The sequence below is a fragment of the Caloenas nicobarica genome, chromosome 4 (assembly GCF_036013445.1).
Source record: "Caloenas nicobarica isolate bCalNic1 chromosome 4, bCalNic1.hap1, whole genome shotgun sequence".
Lineage (NCBI taxonomy): Eukaryota > Metazoa > Chordata > Aves > Columbiformes > Columbidae > Caloenas > Caloenas nicobarica.
In genome coordinates, this window is record NC_088248.1 from 21,655,934 (window position 1) to 21,670,927 (window position 14,994).

The 14,994-nt window shown below is 40.5% G+C and overlaps 1 protein-coding gene and 1 long non-coding RNA gene across 4 annotated transcripts in view; one reads left to right on the top strand and one right to left on the bottom strand.

Annotated features, from left to right (window-relative positions):
• Nucleotides 1-6,904, top strand: part of LOC135988397 (uncharacterized) — a 40,787-nt gene extending 33,883 nt beyond the window's left edge. The window contains exon 6 of the long non-coding RNA XR_010606142.1: nucleotides 5,953-6,904. This is a non-coding gene — a long non-coding RNA (uncharacterized LOC135988397). The remainder of the gene's footprint in view (nucleotides 1-5,952) is intronic.
• The window catches only part of ZNF827 (zinc finger protein 827), a 106,549-nt gene that overhangs the window by 18,705 nt on the left and 72,850 nt on the right, over nucleotides 1-14,994 (bottom strand). The gene's annotated exons all lie outside the window — the stretch shown is intronic.

Sequence of the window (14,994 nt, forward strand, 5' to 3'; positions counted from 1 at the left end):
GTCTCTTCTCCCAAGTAGCAAGTGGTAGGACAAGAGGAAATGGCGCCAAGTTGTGCCAGGGGAGGTTTAGATTAGGAAAAAAATTCTTCACAGAAAGGGTCGTCAGGCATTGGAACAGGCTGCCCAGGGAAGTGGTGGAGTCACCACCCCTGGAGGGGTTTAAAAGGCATTTAGACGAGGTTCTTAGGGACATGGTTTAGTGCTAGAGTTAGGTTAGGTTATAGTTGGACTTTATGATCCTGAGGGTCTTTTCCAACTGAAATGATTCTATGATTCTACCCCTTTCCTAAGCTGTTAGGCATAATTCTGAACATGTATATATTTTCAGTTTTCACATTTAGCGATTCATTTCTTTTTTTCTTATCCTCGAACTGGTAATATCAATATGAAGAGTGCATTAACCACCCCTTCTGAAAAGCCTTTAGCCTGACTTTTGTCAAGAAATGCTGAGAGAAGAGACTGTAGCTGGTTGAAGCTGTAACTGAAGAAGAGAATAAAATGTGACCTGAATACATAAATAACTGTCTGGAGTCACTGAATCAGCCTTGTTACTGCTAGCAGCTGTCAAACACAAAAAGTTCCCCAGGGACTGGCTTTGGACTCTGATATGTGGTACTTGGATTATTATTTTCTTTAACTTAGCTTAAATATTTTTCATTTACTGCTTCACAGCCTTTTATACTATATTATAATCTGTTGTTCAATGCCATGCCTAGCATTTATACTAGTAACTGAAAGAATGAATCTAATATATAAACCAAAAAAGATAAAGCTAAGAAAACCAACAAAAAGTATCATGAAGTGTCATTCAAAGAAGATAAATTCATATTTATACCCTTTGATGATTTACTGTCTGCTCTCACATTCGGTAATTCACTTAAAAGAGCTGCTTCTCTGTTTCGTCTTCACACCTCCATAGACCTCAGAAGCAACAAAATCCACAAGGGCAGATCCTTATGGTCACATGGAAGCATACAGGTAAAAATTAGATTGTCCTTTGCAATAAGTATTCCTTAAAGATGTGGAAGTGAGAGGTGTTAATGAGTCTTAACAAAGAAGGTCAACATTTATTCTCTCTCCATTCTTCTGAAAGAGTAGATCATATTTATACTTTGGGTTATTCAGTTTGACACCACACAGATGGTCAAAAAGAAATCAGGTAAGTAAGTTTGAAAATGAAGTGAACAGAAGGGAGAAAACAGAGAGTGGTGGTTGGACTATTTTCAATCAATCCTGCTTGCAACCCAAATGTGATGAAGAAAACAGATCAGATGTCTAGAGGGTCTGGTGACAGAATAACCACCCGGGGTGAGGCTGAGGGCTAAGAGGGAGAGACGGCCAAACTCAAAACAGGCGGTGAACTGGGAAAAGGTAGATGAAAACTGATCCAGAACAAGAGGAAAGGAAGTGTGTAACACATCCCTCCTTGTAATCCAGGGGATAAAGCTTGATATGACAAGTATGAGATGCAGAAGGAAGCTCCCATGGGAGAAAGCATCTAAAAAACTCCACCAAACCAGAAAATGAACAAACTGACTGAGAAACAGTGCTGGACAAGGTAATGAGTCAGTTAAAATAAACAGTGGAATCCTTCCAGGTACTGCAGTTCCTCAGTAAGATATGTCCTGCAACTTCTTGAAGGTACCTGTGATCCTGAGCGGTGCTGCAGTCTTCACTTGTCACCACCAGCACCACAGCAACCTGTCTGGTATTATTTTAGGATGTACCTCTTACTGTGAGCAGACTCATCCACTATTAGCCTGAGATAAGCAACTTCTTTTTCCACATAAAAATTTTGTATATTCCCCACAAAAATAAAAAGAATTTTTTTTTTTTTTTTTCCTAACTCAAGCCTCAGCTGAAATTCCAAGCTGGTTTGCCTGACCCCTTTGCAGTGTTTTGTTGGGGTTTTTTTTGTTGTTGGTTTGTTTGTTTGGTTTTGTTTGGTTGGTTTGGGTTTTTGTGGGTTTTTTGTTTGTTTTTGTTTTCATTTTTTTTAAATGCCTTTTTGCAGCTGTTGAAAGCAGTCAGTGCCGTCCCCCGCAACACCAAGCCAGGGGCAGCTGTTCAGACAAACCCACGTCCCCCAGTGTGTGGCCAGGGCTGAGCTCGCACCAGCCTGGGAGCCTTTTAGCACTGGCAGCAGAGCATGAACAAAGGAAGGGTCTATGTAGCCGTGCTGTCAGTCACAATATGTGTCACATATCGTAAGTTATTTAGAGGGATTTAATAATACTCTAAAAATAAAAATTAACACAAAATATTTCTCAAATAAAAGAACCCTAGTTCCGCTTGTGAGGAGGACATGGACTTTTTGTTTCCTAAGTCCTGAAAAACACATCATCAGACAATCTGAATGACAGAACAACTGCACAGAGGAAGCAGAGAAAGTCTCCTTGCTAAATAAAAAAAACTTTACCAGCTAAGTTACATGCTCTCATTTTTCTCTCAAATGCTTTTGTAAATGTCTAACATTACTATGGTATGCGGTAAAATGCGGTAGTTATGATACTTTAAAATCCCTGATATGGAAGAAAATAGAACCCAAGTGATTTTATGTATCAGTAACATGGTGCTTAAGTTGCTCTTTTTAAAAACATCAACTATGAAAGCTGGAAATCTTTCAATAAGGAGCTTGTATGACCCACAAAAAGAAACATTAATATCGTGCACAGAAGTATTCCAAATGTGCAACAATAGGCAATAAGGTTGCCTTGCAAGGCTCACTGAGAAGTGATAAAGATGTCGAGGTTTGTGAAAAGGATAAAAACAAACAAAAGATGAACTTTAAATATGCCTCCACGGAGGAACACGGTAAAACAGTGAAGCCCACTTCACTGCTAAAACTGAGCCTGTTGCTCAAAAGCGGACAGTCAGCAGCAGGGTGAGAGAAACACAACCTGAGTCAGGGCAAAGACCAGGTAGGGACGCGCTGCCTTCCAAACACGAGGCCACTCCCCACCTTCTAACTCTGCTTCAAAGCTAACACCTATTTAAACTTCACTTACACAACAGAAGACTTCTGAATAAACAGTGAGGCTTATGATAACTTTATCTGCATTATAAAGCTTTGAGATTTGCTTTTGTTGTCTGTCTTAAGCTCGACGTGTAAGAAACAACGAAGAAGAGAGAAATTCCCTAGTTCAAAACTTACATCAGTCTGTGTTTGTAAATTCTGTGCCAGGTAGCTGGAGTTGCAGATTTTAATGAACCCTGAAGCTGCAATAACTTTGCAGTCATTTCTTGAAAATTATTTTCACAACACGTACACCAAGACATCAAGTTGAGGATAACAGTGAACAACACCTCTATTCTCCCCAGCTCGTATTATCCACTGTACTGCTTTAGCATAAACAGCATCATCTTTGTGGTAACTTCATTCCTTACACAATAAGAATAGAACCATGTGAAATTCCAGGCATATGCAAAGTAAGGGCCTGAGCTGTGAATTTACTTGCCGAAGAGAAGTAATCATGGAAGAGTCCCTCTAGCTCACTGCACAGGCTCCGGGAGTTCCTCAGTCAGAGTTAACACAGGGAAGGTCACCTACAGTCATGAAACCAAACTGAAGTAATGCAAGATGGTCCAGATGGAAACTGGTTTATTTCTTTTCACTGAGGGAGTTGAAACGTTGCAATAAAGGGATAGAAAGCACCAAAAATCCATCCCCAAAATGTGTTTTTAAGAGCTTATCTAGTCATTGTTGGCCAAGAAGACAATCACTCCTTTCAGTAGCAAAGGGCCCCATCATCATAACTTTACTTTTTTTGCTTGTCTAGAAATAAGAGCTATTGTAAATAAAAACTAAATTCTGCATCTATTGTCATTTAAAAACTTGATGATGTGCTCTCTGTTGCCTTTGCACAATATATTTTATTTCAATACAATGGTAGAATATCCCTCTGAAAACTTCCTGATAACTCTAAGATGTGCTCTAATGAATTTACATAAGCTCTCCAAGTCACTCCCAAGCAGGTGTCCCTCACATTTAGCTCATCCATTTACACTCCTTGCAACATTTATTTTGGGGTGCTACAACATCCAGTCCATATGAACTTATGAAAAGTACAATTTGCTCTTATTGTTAATTTTAAACCACAATTAATTAATTTCCATAATGCAAATAGGTTTCTACCCTTTTAATTTCTTTCCTACAATTCTGCCTAAGAGACACATCCTAAGAAACCCTTTCTAAAATCACTCACAGACATTTATGCACCTTTAGGACCATTGTGGTGTATGTACAAATTTTCCTTTTTTTCTTTTTTTTCTGTCACTGTGCCAATTTCCACTTGCAAGCCCACCCAAAGTGGGGGATTTTCTTTCCTAGAGAGAAGGTAATAACACATCAAGGTCACTTTCCAGAGGCTAACACTAGTACTCCCCATCCAGAATTCAGACACAAATAAAGACAAATTGGCCTTTAGACTACATTTTTCTTTTCAGCCTTCTGCATCCTTTCTAGTGGCACAAAAGCTGCCACACTAGAGAAACTGCAAGCTGGTGACCAGAAACCTCAGTGGGGGAATGCAAAATAAAGCCCCAAATGCAGACTGAGTCCCTCTTCCTGCGCTGACTGAATTAACAAAAAAGATTCAAAGCAAGATGAAAGTAACTGCAAACATACAGCCAGATCCACCTTTCCATGTTCTACCAAGCTGCCAGGGAGAGGTACCGCCCTTCACAGTATGATGTTGCTGCTGTAAAAGAAAACATTCCTAGTGCTTTTATTGCAGATTCCCTGAGTGATAAACAGTGATTCTGCCGTTTCCCTGAAGCCCTTAACTCACTCTTTCTAAGGGCTTCACCTCTCTCCTTGCTCTCTTACCACAAGCACATGCGTCTACCTGCAAACCAGCCTCTGTCCTTCTGCACTGCTGTCCCATCTGCCTTCTGCTCAGGCTGCATCTGCAGGGCACTAATCAGAACCACGACTGCCCCAAACTCAGCTAAAACACCCAGGAACCAGCAGGGCAAATTTGCACCCTGACTGAAACCGTGCTGTAGAAGAAAAAAAAATTATCCTCAGCATGGCTTAGATTATTTTTAAACAATGGGGTTTTTTATTTATATATAGCTGTCCAAATAACCTGATGAATTTTGCATTTAATTTACTCTTAGACAAATATTATAGAAGACAATCTTGTATAAGACAGATAGGTGAGGACTGGGGAGTCCCAAGGTAACTCTAAAAAGAAATGTTAGGAATGATGTGTTCCAATTCCTTTGCAGAGTGAAAAAAAGTAATTTTAAGTCCTGTCTTTCTATTTCATGTTGAGCTTGTATTTGGAAAAGTTCCATATTCAGGAAACAGTCTGACTCAATGCTGATGTTCACTTTTACAAAATACTCTGATATTAAGAAAGACAAAACAGGATATGAGCCTACAGATGGGTTTGAATATGATGCAGAGTCTAAAACACAGTATGCTGAGTATTTATAAACCAAAAGCCTCATCCATCAAGTCTCTTTCAAGAGGTTATTTAATGGCCATTACAGCTTTGCTATTGAATTTATGTCACAGAATTGAGAGCTGGAAGGGACCTCAAGAGGCCATCTTGTCTGTCCCTCACCTGGAGGCACACTGGCCACACACCAAATGTACCCGTCAGTCCCGGCAGCTGCTTGTCTAACTTATTTTTTTAAAAAATCTCTCCTGACAGATTCCACAGCCTCCTGTGACAGCTGTTCCAGTGCGCAACTACCCCACTGCTAGAAAGGTTTACTTGGTTTTTAAGTTAAATTTCCACTGCTGTCATTTAAGCCTGTTATTCCTTATTCACACAGGCAAGGTTTATTCTTTTTCTCTCAAAGCTGTTATTTTACATATTTGAATACCGTTATCATCTCTCCTCCAGACTAAATAAACACAAATCCCGCAACCCTGATGCACAGCTCATGTTTTCTAAACCTCTGACCGCTGCTGTCCCCCACATTGTTCTTGCATTACAGAGTCCAAAATTGGATTCAGAGCTCCAGCTGCAGAGCCCAACCATCAAATGCGCCTTACAGACATTCCCGACCTCTCATCCGGACGTTTGTCCTTTCTACAACATGTACAATGTCAGCTCTACATAGAGTGTCTGACCAAGACTAATCCAGATCCTGCCCTTGCATCGCACTGCCTGGACATTCGTCCCTCCCCTTCCTTCGTGGCACTCATCGTTGCCCCAGGCACAGAATTTTGCCCTCACTGAATTGGCTGCTATTTTTCAGACTGTTTTTTCAATTCCTCAAGATAAGAATGAACTCTAATTCTGTCCTCTGAAGTGCAACCCTACGCGTGATATCACCAGGACATTTAATAAACACGCTTTCTCTTCCATCATGCACGACATTAGTGAAAGGACTGAATAACACCAGAGCAAGCACAGACACTTGCAGAACCGCACTTGGTCCCCGCAGTTTGACAGATACACTCAACCCTGTAATTAAAGTTTCACCTACCCTAGGTTTCCCTGCTTACTACGAACATGTTGTGGAAAGCAGCACCAAAAGCCTCGCTCAACTCAAGTGGTCAAGTTTGTTTAAGGACTGGGCAACAACTGTTATTAAGCTTCTTTCCATACAAATCTCCAAGTTTGTTAAAGTTGTCCTTCCTGAAGCCAACTGTTGCTATTTTGCTCTCTTCCCTTCTTCCTTTCCCAAAAAACCCCCACATTTTATCACTTCACGGTCATTCTTCACCAAGTTGCCTTCTGTCACCCGCATCAAAACACAGGTCCCAAGAACCTGCTGGACAGCCTAGTGTTGTCCTGAATTCACTTGCCAGCAGAAGACAAGGTAAGCAAAAGCCCACATGTCTGATTCTGTACTTTGGATGAGTGTAGCTGCTCAGGAAGCCCTTCTCAAATTTGACCTCCAGTTGTGTTATAGATTTATTTTAAAATATTTATAGCAATGATTAACATAATTTTTAAAAAATCACTTGATGTTGAATAACTGTTAAGAGACTCAGAAAACATGTCAAAAAAACGATAAGAGATACCGTAACCGGCCCTGTTTGAAAGGGTAGAAACCCCAGTTGCTAAGTTTTATTTTTCCACGTGGGATGAAACTGTTACCTTTGGCCATTTTGCTTTGGATTTGATGCCGGTGATATTTCTTAACAGCTTCTGGCTTGCTGGGTTTAATGAATGGGGTCTAGCTCAGGTTTATTCTGAATTAAACCAGAAGGTATTTGTTCTGAGTGAAATGACTTCGCTCCTCTGTCCTTTACCATGAGGTTGATCCTGCTTTAGGAGGAACAAACAGAAAAGGGAAATGAAATATAAATAAATTTTTTTGCCTGTATGAGAAGACTGCACAGTACTAGAGGGAAAAAAAGTTACACTGTATAAAGGCAGCCTGTAATGGAACAAGGATCACACATTTTCAGATAGATGTCAAGTGCCTTTTAAGGCAGCCATCAGACATGAACCTGAATGTGTATCTTTCTGTTTGTCCATTTTGATTAACACCTTTCATCTTAAAGGTGCTGTAAATAATTGGCAAAATAATTAGTGCAGTGACTTCACAAGGAAAAGACGTGAACTCTGTACACCCACAACAATTCATGCGTCCTGCTATTTAGCATGTGTTGTATTGAGGAAGGGAGTGGCCCATTCTCTAGGACTTTCTTGTGTTCCTCAGAAGGATCCGATCACATTCCCCTTAGTAGCTGTGTGAATGGCCAGTGAATACTGATTGCTAAGAAAAACTTTAAAATGTACACACATGCAGATGTTACACACTTCGCTTGTCCTATTTTAGCCAGAGAACACACCATGCATGTTTGAGCAAGAAATGGTCTGTTCTGCATAATAGTATTTTCAGTTCTGAAAAGAAGCTTGTTATGAAGACTGTGATGGCTGCTCAGGACAGAGTCGCTATTACTGTATCACAGATCTGCAAGACACATGCACTAGATGCAAACCTGTTTGGCACCAGGCCCAGGAAAAGCTGCAAGGGAAATGTAATGCTGTAATCGGTTGCAGCCGGGTTGGTTAAGATCCCATGAAATGAACCAGAACTTTGGAACCCTCTGCTTGATGACTGTAATGCAAAGCAGTTGTCAAGGCAGCTGAGCGCATAGCAAGAGAAGGCTGCACCCAGGCAGATCATCTTGGGAATCTGACGACAGGATGCGACAGATAAAAAACCATGCTGGAGCCAGAACCACTGTCACACAGTTTAGCGCTGAATTATGTTGAACGAATTCTGCAAAATCTGTCTTCCTTTGGAGAACTCAGCCAAGCACGGCCCACTTCTATAGCAGTCCAACTATCTCACTTTCCTAGAATCACTTTCCACAACCTGCCAGTTATCTGTCTCTTGCTATCAGACTTGAGAGAGCAACCACGACGGCTGACAGTCCCTAGCCTTCTCCAGAGTGCAAAGGCAGAGACTGTACACCACTCACTGTGTACCCAAACTACATTCTTTTTGTGTGAAGATTATAGTAAAATACATGGTAGAAATAAGGAACTACAATCAGTTACTCAGATCAATCTGCCACTCTGTCACAAATATTCTCCTACCATCTATGAAGCTGTCATACAGGTTGGATTTGTCAGAGGGATGTCTCCAGTATTCTTTTTTTATGCATCTGCACGGATTTTTACACAAACGCACACATGCACATGCATACACAAAAAGGACGGTAGCTGGTTGAGTCTCACCTCAGACAGGTGCCGGAAGAGGAATAAAATTAAATGGGTGCTGTTGAGGGCCAAGAGAACCAGACTTTGCAAGGCTTGGTGAGTACCTGCTACGGTGCTCTGCAGGCAGCGATGACAGCAGCGTGGCATCCACCTACAGCATTGCTTTCAGCAAGCACATTTCACAAAAATACTGAGATCGAAATGAGCAACGGGACCAAGCGCCTGCTGGAGCATGCCTTGTGCTGTGAACCAAGTGCCACTCTACACTTCACCCTGCCAGGAAACCAACAGGGGTCAGGCACTCTCATCATCGAGAAACTGAAGGGGATATCTAATGCCCTGTGTGGGCAGAGCTCATAGCTCAGGCCAAAACTGAAAGCAAAAGAAACGACCATAAGCACTAATAACGGGATAAAGCAGGGGAAAAAATGCACTATATAGGTCAATTCGTGTGTACACGCCCTCCCTCTGCAAGTACATTGCCAACAAAAACTGCTGTTCCATCTCACAGGGACAGAAACCGCTGCCAGGATCTTGAAATATTCTTTTAGATTTTCAAAGAAGTCTGAAGGCCAGCAAATATGATTAAGGGATTGGAGCATCTGTCATACAAGGAGAGCCTGAGAGAGCTGGGACTGTTCAGCCTGGAGAAGGCTTGGTAGGATCTTTCCAATCTAGATAAATACCCAATGCGGGGAATAAGAAGATGAAGACAGGCTCTTCTCAGTGATGCCCAGTGGAGAGGAGGCAAGGGCACAAACTACAACACAGGAAATTCCACTTAAACATAAGAAAACACTTTTTCACTGTGAGCAGGGTCAAACGCTGGCATGGGTTGCCCAGAGAGTTTCCATCCCTGGAGATATCCAAAACCTGACTGGACACAGCCTTGAGCAACAAGCTGACTGCTCTGAGCAAGGGGGTGGTACTGGGCTTGCTACCTCAACCATTCTGTGATTCTCTCAAAAATAAGAATCCACAGGTTCTGCTGCTGTGAACGAATTAGAAATCAATTGCTTGTAATTGTGCTCCTAAACCCTGGCTTTCCTTTACAAATTCTAATATTTAGGACTGTGAAGAAAGCCTTCCTAAAGTAAACAGGATTACCCACAATGTGAAGTTAGAGACTTTTTGGCAGATCTAAGCAAACAACAACCACCACCATAAGAAGGCGTGAATTGTTCTAATTAACTCCAGGGTTCCATAGCTGGGAAGCTATACAAGGGCAATTTAAATGCCAACAATTCATTGCTGATGACTTAGCAGAAATTTTCAGAGCTTGTCCATTCCACCATCCCCTAAGGACATTTTCCAGGGTGACAGAAGTGCCAACAGCAGAGAATTCGAACTCTTAGGGTGTCCCTTCATTTCTGCAGTGCAGTTACAGTGGTCTTGGGAACAGCGTAAGGTTAGTTAAAAATAGAAGTCTGGCAGTAGGCTAAAAGAGACAAAAGAGGAAAACTCCCACTGGCAACTTGTGAAGGAATGGAAACTATAGTCAGATCTACTCTAACCTCATATTCAAATTATTGAAGTCCTGACTTTCTTAACTAACATACTGATGACCCAAAATTCAGAGCTGGTTGCTGCAGATGGTTGCAGAAGTTCAGTTCACTGCAGAGAACAGGAGACCAGAATCACAGCACCAATACTGCCAGAGAATACTATATATGAACGAATGAATACATCTGCAGGTTGGACCAAAAGAGCCCTTACTATCTACTTTCTAGATGCTTTAAGTCACATATGAAAAAATTACAACATTGAGATGTGTATTAACCTTAAAGTGTCTTTAAAAATGGATTGGGAAGGAAAACACATGCAAAGTACTACTTCATACTAAAGAATGTGGTATCTGTGCAACATGAACAGCTTGATTATTTATCATGTTCAAGCTAAAACTCTAAACCCTCAGGAGATATTTTTCAACTACAGTGACAGAAGAAAGTAAACAAGATAAGTGTGGCCACAGCCACGTCAATCTCACACAAATGCTGAATTTTCACACAGCTGAAAGATATGGCCTTGCCTTCACCCTGCTCACATCCCAGCACTCCCACTAACTATTAGGAAAAAAGGAAAAAAAAAAAAAAAAGAGAGGAAAAAAAAAAGAGAGCTTGGTTCACTATTTCCCCTGCTCTGGTTTGCCATGTGGGCACACAAATGTTAGTATCGCTGTGTTGGAGAACCTGCAAAGATGTGGCCCAGGGAGCAGCCAGAGTTTCCCCTTTAAGTGTATTGAAGTTACAGTGGAATTACTGCTTTAGTGAAAAGAAGCAGAAGGAGGGTATGAGTATGAACAGTAACAGGAGAAACGTGTACATCTACTGAATAGTCCTGTAGTTCCAAACATATGGGAGACTTTATTATGCCTGTTTACCTTAGTTCAATAAACATAAATATGGGATAATGCCACTAATTACATCATCAATAAAAATACAACTGACAGAACCTGAATCTAAAATTATTGCACAATGTTGCAAATTTTCTGCTGAACTAAGTATCATACTACTGATTCAATACTGACTTCTGGACATTTCTGAAGAGGAAGCGTGGCCCATAGGTCATCTTACAGGTCAGTAAAGAGTGTGGAGACACAGTGACAGAAAAGGCTCGGATGCATTTGCAAAAAGATACTTGAGGACAGAAGCTTTCTTGGCTTTATTTCATTGAAACAAATAACAGCAGTAAATTTAGCACTGGCACGAACAGACAAAATTAAAAAAAGCCAGGGCTACAACTTCCCAAAACCTACATCCTCCCGTTCCAACAGTCTATTTTAGCCACGTGAAATTCACTTACCACAATCAAAATCACAGTTTTACAAAAAATACTAAATTTTCATTAAAAGATGGATTTTTAAAAATTAATTTAATCAGCAACAGATGAGACTGTTTCAGTATTTGGTACTGTCAATGTAAATGAAGGAGAATACCAGGTCCCTGGTGAATAGAAGAGAAGATAATCAAATATTATTATACTGCACACAGATATACATGAAGAAAAAATACTCCCAAAAACCCACAGCTGGAGTCTTTGTCAATAGTAATGAACTGACCAGAAAAGGAATAGTGAATATTGCTCATCTGGATTTCATGAAGGCAGGTTTGATTTACAGAATGAGTCAGTGAGGTAGTGGAGAACTATTAAAACACATTAAAGATTGGCTAAGGGTCAGGAACACCAGTTTTTAATTCATCTAGAGATCTGGACTGAACTAAATATTCTGACATACAACTAAACTCTATTCTGTCAAAAGAAGAGTCTTATGAACAGGAGATATAAATGGCCTTTTAAAGTAACTGAAATAGAAATTTTCATTTCTTCTCCCTACCTTTTGCTAGGCCAAAAAAGGTCATTTTGTTATTCTTATAGGGGAAAGCTGAAATTATTTAATTTTTTTGGATATTACTTTGTATTAAACATTACTTTGATACTACGGTAATTTTTGAGTGAAGTGTGTTCGATTGATGTGGACATCAACACTTATTTCCATTTTTGAGCAAAAAATGAGCTTATTTGGACAGTGATAGTAATACAGAAAAGTCTAATGTAATGACAATTAACTTTGTATAGTTATTAACGTACAAAATACCTTAAAAGGGAAGGGAAGTAGTTCCCCAAATCTATCCAATACTTGGATATGCTATAGGATGTACTATAGTATAGGAAACAACTTCCTGCCGTCCTCAGAATATCAAGAATTCACCACAGATTACCATGGAGTTACCACGACTTCTGTGGTGCTGTTGAACCCCCTTTCTGACAGTTCTTGGAGATTTTATTGCTGTTTCCTTGAAAAGACTTAAAAGCTGCTGCATGAGAAGCACTTCTCCTGTGATCCTGCTGCTGATCAGGATTACTTCACCTTTCTTTCAGGCCAAATCCATCACTATGTTGCTGTATTTTTTTTCTCCAGTAAATGCCCTGATCAGCCCATTGCTCTCACACATCTTTTAATAGGTCTTTCCTAATTATTTTGTACTCCTTGGGGATCTTATATACCGAATGCCCTATAAAAAGTGCTCTTCATCTTAAATACCTGATCTTGCAATTTTCATATAAACTGGCTATGAAGAGAACTGAAGTGGTTTGTGCTGAGGAGGCCACTATGCTGAAGTCTCAAGGCCTGAACTTTGGACCAACTGTACTTCAAAATCCTCTTTACTAGCTTCAACAGAAAAAAAAATACCTCCTCAACACTGCATTAATGAAAGCAATATCATCAATATGCAGAAATTTCAGAGTATTAAAGAAATAATCTTGAGAGCTAGAGTAAAAACCGAAACCATTCAAATGTCAAGGTAACATGCTTAGAAAGTGGGAACAAGAATTTCTGTTGCATGCTGAAATGATCAGCTGAAATTGTAAATGGAAAGAAAAAAATGCCACTATTAGATTAGCAAACGAAGAGAGAGTCATCAGCATGTTGTAGTTACAAAGACTGGGATTAATCAGGAGAGGCATTTCCAACATCCATACAGAAGACAGCATGCCACTGAGAAAGTCATTGGTAAGACTTCCTGTAAAATAGCATATACAGTTCTGACAGATGGTGAACATCACAAGGGAGATGAATTATCAAAGTTGAAGAACAGCATCGGTGAAACAACAAAAGTAGAACTTGCTGTGAATAAATTCAGGCTGAAAAGAGAGTAGTCCCAACCCTTCCAAGAGGTGAGCTTCTGAAACAGTGTCTTTGTACAAATAATGAGCACAACAGATTTAAGCTGGATCTTGATAAATTAATGAATGATATTACATAATATTGTTACTTGTTATAGAAAAGAATCAAACTTGACACGAGATATATTACTGTCCTGTGTTCCTGTCACTTTTCCCAATTCCTCTGCAGCTAGGGTGCCAAAAAGTCTGCAGCCAGAAATTTGGCAGGAGTCTGCGGATACAACCACCCACATTGGTGCTCTCCTGGAAAGAAGCACTATGTACGTGGGGTTCCACCACGGCCACCCAGACCAACTGGCAGCAAAGGCTTCCTTGGGCCACCCTGCCTGCCGGAGCCAAGCCTGGTCGCACAGAGCCAGCGCAGAGCAGCAGCTCAGACTCCATGCGTGTCCATCAGCCTCTGCTAGCCGTGGTGACAGTGGCACGGAGTCACATTTTCAGATAGGGGTACTGCTTAATGAACGCTCTTGGCCATTAGTAGTTAATCCGCTTGGATTTTAGTTGATGACTTGAAGATTAAACACCAGACTGGGAATTTCCTGTCATTTTCTTATGCTGTTCTTTTCTAATTCTTACTATCCTGTTTCAGGGATGAAGTAATCCACAACCAATCTCAAGTGAAGGCACACATACCATTTATCCATGGGACACCACATACACATTTCCACAGCATTTTCTGTTACATCCTGTTGGCCTTTACAATGGTTTGTTATTGTTCCTTTATGCTACTCCCTACAGGGATAAAGTTTCTTCTGAACTATCCATAGCACTACATAGACTATTTCTTCTTGCAAGGCCAAAACTAGCAGGAAATCTACCTGTGGGTATTCTGCTGTTCTTTTACATGAATATCACATTTGTAACTGATTAAAAATTTAAATCACATTCCTAGTGCTACTGTGAAGTTGCACTTCAAGTCCAAGAATTTATTGTGAAGCTGAGAAAAATCAACATATTTGGAAGATAGGGTTGTTCCAAAAATAAAAATGAAGCAGAAACTGGCATTTTTGATTTTCAGTATACATGCTGCTATTACACATCAGTCTTATAATCACAGAGCAATATGTATTATACTACACAGATCTATCAAGGTAATGCTTATATTCCATAGGGTGGAATATGGAGCAGCATAAACGTACAAAATTCCATTCCTCAGAAGACATTCTAACACTCTGGGATGTTCTCGCCAACTAGATTCCTTACACCTTTTAAGCAGAAGATTAACCGTGTCACCAAAACCCATGTGTAGTTTTAGTGGCCTCACTTAAAATGAAGTCTTACAGAGAATTAAGATTCTTATGCATTCAACTCAGTGTGATGTAAGAGTATTGCTGCTAGAGGCCGTGTCCTCTGAGGTATCGAGCACTGCCTGAGGAGTCCAAGAGTTCTCGTCTTTCATCTGAGCACATGAATATTCCATGTTATGCCAAGGTCAAAAAGCCAGGACTGAAGTGCTAACCTGGTTTACGTTTTAATACTTAAAAGCATCACATCTGATCTGGTTCTCCTCACCCCGAGTTACAAAATCCACTACCTCCTGGCAAAAGTGTGGCTGAGGGTAGCCTGAAGACCCTTGTCCTTATGCTGCAAACGCTCTTCTTCCTACCATGCATATTTACCCCTAGACAACATCTAGCTCAACCTCCTCTGCCACTTCACAAGTTGT